Source organism: Corapipo altera, unplaced genomic scaffold, assembly GCF_003945725.1.
Source record: "Corapipo altera isolate COAL_440 unplaced genomic scaffold, ASM394572v1 308, whole genome shotgun sequence".
Classification (NCBI taxonomy): domain Eukaryota; kingdom Metazoa; phylum Chordata; class Aves; order Passeriformes; family Pipridae; genus Corapipo; species Corapipo altera.
Window position 1 is genome coordinate 511331 of NW_020884925.1, and position 13204 is coordinate 524534.

General features: G+C 46.7%; 1 protein-coding gene across 4 annotated transcripts in view; it reads left to right on the top strand.

The window, feature by feature from the left end:
• The window catches only part of CSNK1G1 (casein kinase 1 gamma 1), an 82037-nt gene that overhangs the window by 39337 nt on the left and 29496 nt on the right, over positions 1 to 13204 (top strand). The window lies entirely within an intron of this gene.

The following is a 13204-nucleotide window of genomic DNA, read 5'->3' on the forward strand; positions in this document are numbered from 1 at the left end:
CAGCTTCTGCCTGTGCACATCATGTGCACAACCCATGCATTTTTGATTCAGTAGTAGTTTATTTTTATATCAGCTGGCAGATGAGTCACCTTCCTCCACCCTTCGCAGTCCCACCTTGGCACATGTGATTCATTCAGCCCAGCTGGGTTCTGTGCCACAGCTCTGGAGCCAGTGCTCATCCCCAGGATGGGCAGGTGACTTTGGCAAGTGGATGCTGGACATCATGAACCTCCACAGTGGCGTGGTGGGAAGCAGGAGAGGAGTCTGATACGCTGGAGAATCCCAGGAAACCGAGATCTCTGCTGTCCCCAGCCCACGCAGTGGATGAGTCACAGTGTAGGAGCAGAATGTTCTGAGTCAGGGAGGGGTATGTCGGTACATATAGAATATTGACGGATTCTGTGGTTTTGTTTTAACTCCTGCTCTGTAAACAAGTTCACCTCTAATGAAGGATGGAGTCGGTGTGTTTACTTTGGGCCCTCTCTCTGTTGCACAACTCTCCCAAGCTCAGCAGTCTGTTTACTTGTCGGGAGGTAGGATCGAGGGAAATTAAGGTGGTATAAATAACTGAGCCTTTGCATAGTCTAGTCAATATTTGCATATATATTCTCCAGTGTGGCTGAGTGTCTGCTGCTCCATGCTGCCTGTGGAGTTGGTTTGTTGGGATCGCCTGCATTGAGCACGTTCTTCTTTATTGCTCTTGCTTTACTCATACACTTTGTAGGTACCAGTGTCCTTTATGGAGAAATTCTTTCCATGCTGGTTGCACAATGCTGTCACTCATGTGGTAATTAGGGATCATTTCGGTAAGGCTCGTTATAGGATGGATATAAACAAGTCACTGTGGTGGAGCACTCTGCCAACACCGGCGATGTCACGGGGAGCTGGCTGTGCCCAACACTCTTCCCCGAGGGAGCTGGAGGAACTCAAGGCCACGTGAGGGAGGATTAGTGCCAGAGGTCTACACCCCTCTTTAATTAAGGAGTGTGAACATACCCATTAGTCGTGGCTGCGGCCACTTTAATCTTCAAAAATCCCACTCCTTGGAGTCCCATCTTGATGGAAACATCACCATGGCTGGGAGCTGAGCCAGGTCACCCCTCAGCTGGGTGATGGTTTGAGGGAAGGTGGAGCTGCTGGGTGGGGATTATCGTAAAATCACAGACTGCTTTGGGTTGGAAGGGATTTAAAAGCCCATCTTGTTCTACCCCCTGCCATGGGCAGGTGCACCTTTCACTAGACCAGGTTGCTCCAAGCTCCATCCAACCTGGCCTTGAACACTTCCAGGGGTTGCCCCTCTGCACCCCAGAGGGTGGTGTGGTTTGGACTGGTGTGGAGTGACACATGGCTGTCACCTGAGGTAGTTTTGTGTCCTGCTCTGTTGTGTGAAATGGTTTGTTCATACCTGTCACATTCCAACAGTCCAGAGGAGCACTGCAGCCTCCTTTGAAATACTGGAAATATTTTAGAATCCAAGTGTTCAGTGACTATAAGCATTTAATAAGTGACTCATCTGTGCAAGGTCATACAAAATTGACATCTATTTGCAAGGAAAGCAGCTTGCACCTTTGGGCTGCATCTTGTGTCCATCATTCCCTACATCATTCCCTGTGATAGACCCGAAGTTTTGGAGGTGTTGGGTTAATTTCCTACCAGCAAGGAAAAAATCTTCTCCGTTCCCAAATCCTGCACTGAAACGTGCCCTTGCTGACAGGTTGGTGATGCTCAGCACAGAGATATGGTTTCATTCACCTGAAAATGACCTTTTTAAGCAAAAAGTGGAGGCCCCCACACTGAGCTGCACCTTAAGGAATGGTGATCAGCAGCTTCATTGTAAAGTCAGGGTAGTCCAAGGAGCTCGAACTTGAGGGATCTCGGACTTCAGAGCTTTTGAATTGCAGGATGAGATATTCTGGATTACTGTAAGGTGCCTGGTTAGAGCCTGCTGCTTCCAGAGCTGGCTTGCTGTTGATCTCCAGAGAATCACGTTTTACTGTCTAAAAATATTTGGCTTTTTTTTTCATGTGGCCGTTCCCTTGTTAGGAAGGGCTTCCTGAGTGTGCACATTTCAGCCTCTCAGCATCAGAAGTTTTGACTTCCTAGGGCTAAATTTAGGTTTTGTCAATTGGAAGTTGCCAGATGCTTTTAAAGCAAGACCATTAATATTTGAATATGGGATTAGGGCAGTTTCCTTTTTATATTCTGAAAAGTCCTCGTGCATCTCTTCCGGTATTCGTGGCAGTGATCACAAATCAAACCCCAGTGACACCGAGCAGCTGAAGAATACCTTTCCTGCAGATACTTTTCCTTGAAGCATGACATGGCTGTAAACTGGTTGGACTCATCTGAGTCATCCCAGATGCCTCGTTGTCCTTGTAGTCAGCCATGTGCGCTGAGAGCAGGTTGTGCTGGCCAGATGCTCTGATGGTCCAGCTGGGCTCAAGGAGAGGGACAGACAATTAATGGTGAAGGTCTCTGTGCTGCTTCTGGTGCTTTCTAGCAAACCCTGAGCTGAAATATCTCCTTCTGGCTGGCAGCCCAGGGTGTGCTTGGGAATTGGAGTACCTTAGCCCTCAGAGTGGGGAGGTGAAGATCAGAGAACCACACACTGGTTTGCATTGGGATGGGCCTTAAAGTTCATCTCGTTCCACTCCCCTGCCATGGGCAGAGACACCTTCCGCTAGACCAGGTTGCTCCAAGCCCTGTCCAGCCTGGCCTTGAACACTTCAAGGGCTGAGGAGGCCACATGACCCATGATGTTTGAAGATAAACTTTGGAATTTACATTTACACCGAATGGAAAACCTAGTTTGGCAGTTAGGACCAGGATCATTAATAAGGATGTAGGAACCGGTTGGCCTTGCTGTTCTGCTTGTCCCCCTTTCCTGCTCCTTCTCTGAACATTTTTCAAGCCACCAGGATGCTGTACTTAGGAGCGAATTAAGGTCTAGAGCTGTAAAATCTGATCCATTTTCGGGAGGGCAGCTGTTGCAAGTATTGAGCCTGCCTTGATCCAAACAAAGCTGATTCCCTTTTGGAAGGTGGGTGCCTGATTTAGTGGGATCCCTTTCAAAGCAGCAGAGGCATCCTACACATGCCAGAGGTTTTTAAGGTGAAACACTGAACTGTGCCAGAGAGGTCTGACACAAGTGAAGTCCTGGTCCAGACGGCTGCCCACCTCCCAGACCAGCTCTCCCATGGGTTTGGAGTTTGCATTTCAGAGCTGTGTCCTGCCTGCTACTGAAAAACCCCCTCTGCTTGGTAAAAGATAAGCCACAGCCTCTCCCTTGAGTCTGTGATGGATCGGGGGGAGTTCTGCACTTTTGTAATAATTTTTCTGTCTGAAAATGGCAGTTTTTCCATTAAAATTCCATTCCTACCCCCTCATGCTCAGCTCTCTTAAGGTGAAACAGAGATGATATCTGGAGGTGGGATCTGATTTAGTGCCTCTGAACTTCTGTTTGGCAGTAGGTTCTCCTGTGATAAGAGGGAGTGGGAGGTTTTCCCTCAGGCTGGAAGGACCGTGTGGGTAACACTTTCCTACTCATCTGAAAAACCCCCTTTTCCCTCCAAACCTACCACAGTTATGGGACTGATGAATGCCCATCTCTTGGCTTGTTGTGGGGAGTTCACGTGGGTTTGACTCTCAGCATCCATCACTTTCTAGTTTGATGCTGCTGCAGGAGCAAGTGCCCCCCCTCCCAGTGGGTCAGCATGAGTGTTGTGGGACCATGTGCACTCACGTCTCTGCAGGCAGATCCCAGCACACCTGGGAGATGCCACACGGGGCTGTGCTGCCAAAAGTGCAATCAGATTGTCCCACCATGGTCTGGTGTGAAGCTGGCCTTCAGCTGCCTGAGCATCACCTTACTCCAAGCACCCAGAGATTCTATGTCTGATGTGACTGCTGCTTTAATCTCACTGAATTGGACCCGTCTGATGTCATCCCAGACCCAAATGCTTTTGGATCAATGCCAAATCCTGCCTGGACGTGCCAGTTTTGCCTTATGCCACTGTGCCAGCCTGGCTAGAACAACTCTGGTCCCTCCACAGAGATGTGGGCTGGAGCTGAGCTGTAATCCAGGCTGTCAGATCCCTCAGTATTGTCTCTGTGGTAGTGTCACCCTCTTGTGTCACATCCTGGTTGTTGCCCAGGGACCTTAAAGCATCACTTAACTCGTGCTATGGCTTTCTGGCTTGTGGACAGGCAGGAAGGAGGAGCCGGTCAAAGCCCTGCCTCCAGCCCACAGTCTCCAATGAGAATGAGCTGAGGAAGGGCAGGAGCCACTTGTGACATGGTGTGATCAAATCAAAATGGTTCTCTGGGCAGCACAGGAGCAATTCAGCACAAGCCTTTTATTATTGCTGCTTTCTTAGCGTTTTTCACCTGCCTAGAAGGAGCCTCTGCCTTGGCACTGCTTCTGGAGTTAAATTTGGGTGCAGCTGAACACTCTCTTAAAACCAAGAACTTCTGGCGTTGATTTTTCTGAAATTTATACCTGTAATGTCATTAACATGCATCACTTCATATGCATAATGTGCACATCTTCCTCCCAAGGAGCAGCACTGTGCTCTGTGACCAAGGACAGGACCCGAGGGAATGACTGGAGCTGTATTAGAGGAGGGTTAGGTTGCTATAATAACTGCAGGTCTTTTACAATATCTGGCTCCCAGCAAAGAGCTAATATGTGATGTCCTTTTTGTAGTCTTTTCCTCTGGGAAGTGAAGGTATTTAAACGAAGCTGGGTGAGCCCTACCCCCTCTGTCTTTAGTCTTGTCATGTGATTTGGAAGCTGGGAGGAAGGTGATGAGTGTTAATGGGAACTGGATGCTCCCAAGCTGTGTTGGGGGAGGTTTAGGCTGGGTATCAGGAAAGGGTTTTTCCCCCAGAGGCACTGAACAGGCTCCCCAGGGAAGTGGGCTCAGCACCAAGGCTGCCAGAGCTCAAGGAACGTTTGGACAACACTCTCAGGCACAGGGTGGGATTGTTGGATTGTCCTGTGCAGGGACAGGAGTTGGACTTGATGATCCTTGTGGTCCTTCCAGCTCAGGATATTCCATGATTCTATGAAGTTGTTCTGAAAGGAAAGAAAATAACTCTGTGATTTCATCACAACTTTGCTGTTACCTGGTTAAAAAGAAGTGGCCAAAACCTGCCACTTGACTCTCTCAGCAGGTAGAGCTGACCCAATACAGGAATTGCACAGCCAAGGAAAACCAACTGGGAAACAATTTGTGTTTGGGTTTTTTGGAGGGTTATTGTTTGTTTGTTTGTTTGTTTTGGTTGGTTTGACATGGTCTGGCTCTGAATGCCCAGCAGAGCTCACCCAGCCTGGGAACCTGCAGGAAAGGAGAACCACAGAATCACTGAGGTAGGAAAAGCCCTCTGAGATCCTCAAGTCCAACCATTCCCCCAGCACTATCAAGGCCACCACTCGACCCTATCCCCAAGTGCCACATCCACACAGCTTTTCAGTCCCTCCAGGAATGTTGCTGAGTGTCTCCACCTCTCCCTGGGCAACCTGTGCAGTGATGTTCTTCTTTGTATTGCAGGTGTGGGGGAAAAGGTAGATAATTAAGCTGGAATTTAAGCTAGAATGTTTTGGGGTAGTTTAAAATAACTCCTCTAAAATTATATACTGGTTTTATCCTTATTTTAAAATGTTGTTCTATGGGCCAGCTGCCACAATCACTGAAGCAAGAGGTTGTTGCAAAGGGTATATTGATATAAAATTCAACAGTTACGTGGAGATTGAAGTGCAATCATTTTCCTTGAGCCCTAGAAATGTGAATTCCGTCTCCTGAAACTTGCCAAAAAAGCAGTTTATTGTGCTGTGCTTTATTCTTTTGTATTTGTCAAGAATTGAAACAATTTTACATGACTAGTTTAGTTGTTACAGCTAAAAAACTGCCTGTGAATGGATGTTCCTGGGTAAATTTCCCAGATTTTGAAAGTTTTCCTGCATTCAGCCTTTCCAGTAGGGCTGTTTCTCCTCACAGTCTTTTTTTATCTTTATGGATACAAATGTGAACGTCCTCTTGGTACCCCCTCTGCAACTGCTTCTTCCTTTGTGGATGTGAGGAGTTGTTTAATAGAGTCAAGCCACGATGTCAGGAAAGCAGCTTGTACCACCCAAGGAGGAAGAAATGCCACCCCATTCTAATAACACGGCCATCCTGAAATTTGTTTTTCTGAAATTGAAGTAAAAATCAAATAGTCTGGATTTTTACCAGCAGCAAGAACAAATATGTTCTTCCTTCTGTCCTTCCCATGTCTGTTTTTCTTCTGTTCCTTTTTCCACACCTGTTTTTTTTTGGTCGATTCAAATACTAACAAGCTTCTCAAAACACAGCAGGGCTTAAATACATCCTGCATATCCTGAGAAGATGCACAAAATATGCTGGAGTGAGGCTGGAGTCTCAGGGTCCACGTGGACCTCGTTGGAGATGACAGTAGCTCTGTCTCCTCACAACTCACTGTTGTGCTCCGTGTCACCTCTTCCCATCAAAACTTGGCTTTCTCTGCCACCATCAGGGGAGAAGATGCTGATCCAATACTTTCTTTTGGCTTCCCCATCCCTGGAAATGTTCAAGGCCAGGTTGGACAAGGCACGGAGCAACCAGGTCTAGTGGAAGGTGTCCCTGCCCATGGTAGTGGGGTGGAACAAGATGAGCTTTAAGGTCTCTTTCAACCCAAACTCTTCTGTGATGAACTTGTGACATTACCCTGGTGTTACTTCCCAGTACCTCTCAGGTTCAGAGTGTTTGAACTGTGCCTCTTCCACATCCAAGGGCAAGGGGAAGGCCTTGCTCTGCCTCTCCTCCCTCTTGGAGGTGGCTCTGCACCTCCTCACCCGCCAAAGGACTGCAGTGGAAGGTCCTGCCACAGCCATTCCTGCTGGGCAGGGATGATGGAGCCTGCAGCATTTCCCAGGAGGGGGATGATTCATTGTCCAGTCCAGGGAGGAGATGTTGGGAAAAGCTGGCAGTGGAGCGCCAGGTGTCTGGCAGCAGTTGGAGCAAACGGAGCAGGAGGATGCTCAGGGGCAGCAGACGGGGGGATGCCGCCTGGTGCTCTGGGCAGGTCTGATTCCTCTTCCCCCTGCTCAGATGAGTGAGAGAGAGAGAACTGGAAGTAAATCCTGGGCTCTCAAACCACAGTATCAAAGCTCAGGAGAGCAAGGAAATTATTCATAAGCTTTACAGTCGTAAGCCAGGCTGGAAACACTCATGCCTGACCCCCAAGCATGGTGGTCATCTCCGTGAATCAGAGCAGTGGGAAGGGAGCTGCTGCAGAGCTGCCTGTCCTCGGGCACCACGGAGTCACGGCGCTGCTCCAACCCCACTGCTCCAGGTGGATATTTCTCTGTGTGTCTGTGGGATCGGTTCGCTATTTTTAGGTTGTTTCCCTAATCTGATGCCGGTTCCAGGTTTTTGAGGCCTTAGAGTGGTTGGATTGTGGCAGACCTTGCGCTGTCACACTGAGCTTCTGCTGGAGTCAGAAATTACATTTTCTTCTTGTTTACCTTCGCATCTCAACTGCTGAGTGTTTTCTGGCAAGAAACAAGAAAAAATCCTCTCAATCACCCAAAGTCTCTGTCCTTCCCCAAGCTCCTCCAGTTCAGGTTGAAGGTGAAGGGCTGTATCCCAAAGCTTTTGCAGTATTATTTTGAGAGAAGACATCTCTGAAATACATCCAATCAAACATTCGAAAGACCTTCAGGACATCAACAAGACCAGATTGGATGGGCCTCTGAACAGCCTGGTCTAGTGGAAGGTGTCCCTGCCCATGGCAGGGGGTTGGAACGAGATGATCTCTAGGGTCCCTTCCAACCCAAACCATTCTATGATTCTATGAACTCTGTTCCCAGTAATTAACCTATCTCAACTTTTCTCTCCTCTTTCTGTTTTTGAAGCAGATTATTCCAAAACCTGAAGGTCAAAATGAGCTTTTTTACTCCCAGCTCACAGGCATAACCCATTAACCAACATGCTCAGGTAGATTTTCACAGGATGTGTTTGAAGAGGTTAAAAGCTAAGATCTTGGCCCAGTTGATGTTGATAACAAAGCTTCTCTTTCAGCCAGGATTTTATTCTGATCTGAAAATTAAGAGAAGGGTAGATCCTCATTAGTGTAATCAGCTTAAATGGGTTGACTACTCTAAAGCAATTTGTTTAATTTGTTTGGAACATGTTTAATTTTAGCTATAGATGTTCAGCTCTTGCACAGTTGCTATTTATGCTGTTCATCATGTAATTTTGTGTTCTGTGATTTGTAAAAATAAACTTTCTGCTCTGAATGGGAATTTTGAGACAATCTGCGGCCCATTCATCAGCACTGCTTTAAAATCACACAGAACTTTCTGTGCACTGCTGCTGCTGGTGTGTCTCTGCATCCTTCTCAATGAAGAAGAGTTCTTGCTGCTCACATAGAGTGTGGTTTTGTGTCGAGCATCAGCCCTTTGTTGGATATTAGATTGATCCCACTCCTTCTGTTTTGGGTATCTAATTTGGGGTTAGCTCTGCAATAGAGCTCAGTGTTGAAACCTGAGTGAAGAGAGGGTCTGAAATTCTTCTGTAATTCGTGAAATTGAAAACATCAGCTTTTCTATTTGGGCACATCACATGGAAGGGCAGCAGAAACCAATTCCCCTGGGAGCAAAAAACACGGGTGATTCAGATACAGCTGTACTGATCACTTTTCACAAGCTGTGGATGTCTCCTGGTTATTTGCTCTGTGGGGATGCAGTTTCTACCTCTCTGCTGATGTAGGTGCCACATGTAGCTGCTTGCAATTGGGTGTCTTTTGGGCTGCTGGCTGTTGTTGAGGTTTATTTGTAGCCTCTCATGGTCATACACGGTGTCTGTGTGCTCTGCTGCAGCAGATGGGTCCTGCTTTCCGGGCCTGCCATGTGGGGCAGGCACTGCACAGTCTGATTTCCCTTGGGCATAACCTTTGACTGGCATCTCTGCCCGTTGCCATTTCATAGCCAGTCCTGGAAATGGTTGTGTGCCTGGAATGTCTGTGTGCCTGGAATAATGTGGCTTCTTGGAGTGTGCTGGATGCCTGAGGAGCTCTTAGGGCTATTAGTCATGATGTAAAGCAAGACAGCACGACTTGGATCAGCCAGGATGGTCGACCTTGTGATGGAAATTTGCTGAAAGGAGTTGTTCCGGGTGTTAATTCTGCTCAGATGAAGCGCTCTGGAAGAGCAGTGGTCCTGCTGTTTGTTACTGTTCCCATTCTTGTATTCAAGCCCAAGCCAAGTTTTTTTGGGTTGACCCAACTCACTGCTCAGCCCCGTGAGCACGAGGAGGTGATGGCATGGTCCCTTTTGGTGGCAGCCCAGAAGCAGTGAGAGTTTAGCATCCCAAGAAAGCCAAGGCCAGTCTCGTGGGGCTGCTCAGGAGTGCGGGGAAGGAGAGTCTTAGTTTTTGGCTTTGCTGTCTGCGCTCGCTGTCGTTCCAGCCGCAAGGCTTTAATCTCTGAAATGCTTTGCTGGGTTTTCGCTGTGCTCAGCTTGAATTTTTTCCAAGACATCGCTCTGCTGAAGTAGCAGAATTTGCCTGTGGATTCCAGTGCAGCGATCAGTCTGTGTTTATTGGGGTGATAAACTTCCCGTGAGAGCGAGGGTGGAGCGGGGCCTTTTCCATGTAGCTGAGCCAAATCACTCAGCAGCAAGACCAAAGCCGTTAAGCAAATTGAGATGATTTTTGCTTGCAGCAGCCTCCACTGTAATAAAGTGCTGTTCTCCAGAGGAAAACCTGCATGTGTCATGCCTGGATTTTCTTCCCTTAATTTGTTGCTCCTGTTTAATACCATGGAGCAATTCCTAGTTTCAGTGTGATTTCATGCATTAATTGCATTAAACTGATCATGGTTTGTACTTCAGGTGTTGAGTTTACCTTTGAGTTCTTAAGATGAGACTCTGCTCTGCCAGTGGCTTTTCATCCTGCAGCCTTTGACTCCAGAGCTGCTCACCTGCAGTACGGCACCTTGGCTTTGTGTGACCTTTCCAGTCCTCTCCTGACACCATTAAAAACCTGAAAGCCAACAGCCCAGACAAAAAAGTCCTTTTTCCTCCATCAATCTCTCTTGTTGGCAACGTCCTTAAGTATTTACAGACCTGCTGGTGATATTTATGGAGTTTCTGTGGTTCACTGTGGCAATGGACTCAGTGGCACCAGGACACTTGTCCTGAAATAGAGCCAAGCTACGTCATGAATTATGCAGATGGGCTGTGGTTAAATCAAATTTGATGCAGATTTTCTTAGGCTGACTCTTTTCATTGTTCTGAATGGGTCTGGAGCTGCCTGTATCTCAAATTCCATCCGGTCTCATCTGCCAACTGACTCCCTTTAGTATGTACACCAAGCTCACAACTTCTCTTTCAAGCTTTGCCCCTTCCCAGTGAGTTGAGTTGAGTTTGAATGAGCTCAGGGCATGTTACCCTGTGTCCCTCCTGACTTCATTTCAGTAACTTATGTGGAGCTGAGGAGCCCTGGCTTGGGCTGGGAGGCTTCACAGGGCTCATCAGTGATGCTCCTTTGGGTCTGGGACACAGCGATGCAGCTCTGGAAATTAGAATTATATTACAGCAGTTTTACTCTGGCAAAGGCAGCAGGGAAGTTCTTGACTGCAGGGTTGGCAGCACTGCTGCTGAAAACCCTCAGAGGGAAATCAAACCCTAAAAATACACCCAAAGCCAATAATGTCTCAGGATGCTTTTTTTCATGTTCTTTGGTACAGCCTCACCTTGTTGGAGCTCACACCCAGGGCAGAGCCTTCCCAGAGGTTAAAGACAAGGAGAGTTCTCCAAGCTCTTGGCTGCAAGGCTTTGAGGGGGTAAAGATGAAGGAACTGGTATCCCAGAGAGCACTAAATAGTTGTATTCCTTCCTTCCTGATGTGAAATCCCCACATTTTGTGTCTTGCTGCAATGGATCATCCTGGTTCTTATGCCCAGTAGGAACTGAATTTTAGTTGCAATACTCACTCCTGACCAAGTGAGGCTGTAAATGTTCTCCTCTCCATTACTCTGGGAATGGGATCCTTCACCACTGTAAAGCCTTTCTGCAATTTTATTCTCTCACATACCTTAATTAGCACAGTCCTAATCCCAATAATTTCCTGATTTCCACTTTTTGAGACTTGTGGTAGAAGTACTCACTTTATATCTATATCTAGAATTTATAATGGTCTCAGCTTTAAATGTTGCATAGAATATTCTGTTCTTCTATTATTCTTCAATTGTCTCTAAAAAAGTAGAGATGCTGATCTTTGGGTTAGAGGTGATTATGTAGGCAAATATTCATCAGACTTCACTGAAAACCCAGGGGTTCACCATGAGTTACTTCAAGAACCATCATAATTATTCCAGCCTTCAGCACTAAGCTGATGGCATGAAATTGCCATTTATGTTGATTTGGGGATATTTGAAAGCATTTTGGAGCTTCCTGGATCACATGCCATCATTGTTTGGCTTTCTGAATTGCTTCTGCATCAAACCATCCTGTTTTCCTGGAGGATTTAATGGCTGTTAGTGCTTTCTAAAGCACAGAGCTCTGTTAGGAGCAGCAGCCTCCCAAAACCAGGTTGGGTAAATCTTTTACATGGGACACAAAACTCTGGTTAGACAGAGAATTCCTGCAACACTCTGTAATATCCCATTAATGCATCCCGATGACAGATACCTAACATGATTCCCTGAGTTAACAAGATTAAAACCATCCTCTGGTAATCTTTGTCAAGCCACATTTTGTTCTTTTGGAGCTGTACATGGGAGCACAAGTTCTGTAGCATTTAAGCTTTAGTAATCTCTACACCACATTTATGACATTGCTGGCAGATTGAAGAGTGCCGTGGATTAACAAGGCTTCCCTAAATCTGGAGTAGGACATGCAGTTGTTGTGTTGCTGATGCACTCCAGCCTTAAGTGTTTCCCTGTTCCACTGCCTGAGAACACTGCGATACCAAAGCATGCACTTAATTAGTTGAGTATTTTGCTATTTCTATTATTGATCTCTTATGTAAATAGAGGTGTGGGCCTGCACCTACTTAAAACATGCCATAAAATTAATGATCACGCTGTGTTCAGGTCCCGTGCTCTGTAATTTATGGATCTCTGTTAGTGGTGCTCCCCAGGCTCAGCCTTTACACTGAATAGCAGGATACCCTATCTTTGGTGATTCAAGCAAATACCTTGTTTTGACATAGGACAAACCCCCACATTTCAAAACAAAACCCTTCCACTGTGTTTTGGAACTGCTTGTGAGGTGTTAACTGCAAATATATATATTTTTATGAGTGTTACACAGTTGATGCTGGTGCTGGGATGCTGAGTGCTGTGCAGGTGCTGATTGTCAAAATGAGCACTTAGCCCTGCACCGAATTCCTCCTGGATGGGCTGCTCTGATTTACTTTGAACTCAAAGGTAATTTCAGGAGTGCTGTGCAGCTCTGTGAGTGTTCCAATACCAAGGCTCTTTTTTTCCCTTCCAAAGCCCTTTAGAAAGCTGATCCACCCAAAAACCCCCTGCCAGCTGAGCATCAACACTGTGTGCTCTTGCTGAGCTGAGTTGGGTGGGAAGGTGGGCTCTGGCTCCTACCAACTTGATGTTAATTGTTATGTGTGTGCACATGTGTTTAATGACTATGATCACCTGTTTTTATGTGGTGATGGGTCAAAATTTAAAGCTTTTCTCTATTTGAAAGGAAAAGGTTTTTTTCTTCCTTTCCCTGAGTATAGTAGGAGTAACCGTTGTGTAAGGTTGTGCTGAAAGACAAGGGCTGTGTATTATCTTGAGTGACAAAGCAGCCCTTTTTTGGCCATGCCTCATGTTCTCCAAGGGCTATCATCTTCCTAACTGCTCTGACGAGTGCCAAAGACATCTGGGCTTGTTCTCTGCCTGGTGTTTAGTGCAGCACAGGGAACTCTCTGTCTTGTTCCCTAAGTCCAAGTCTTCAAGCTGCCAAAGCTCAAGGCTTTCATGTGGTCGTGTTATTGCTCTGAAATCCATTTGTCTGTCCAAGGGTGTAGCTGAGCAGAGCCTGCACTGGTTTGGCCTTCAGTTCATTCACAGTGTGTGCTGGAACTTATTTCCTTATTGGGCAACATCAAAGAGAATCACTCAAAAGGTAACAGTAAAACTCTGCCCAGAGAAAGATGTATGTGCCAGAGGAAGGGAATTAACCTTGTCCCACTGA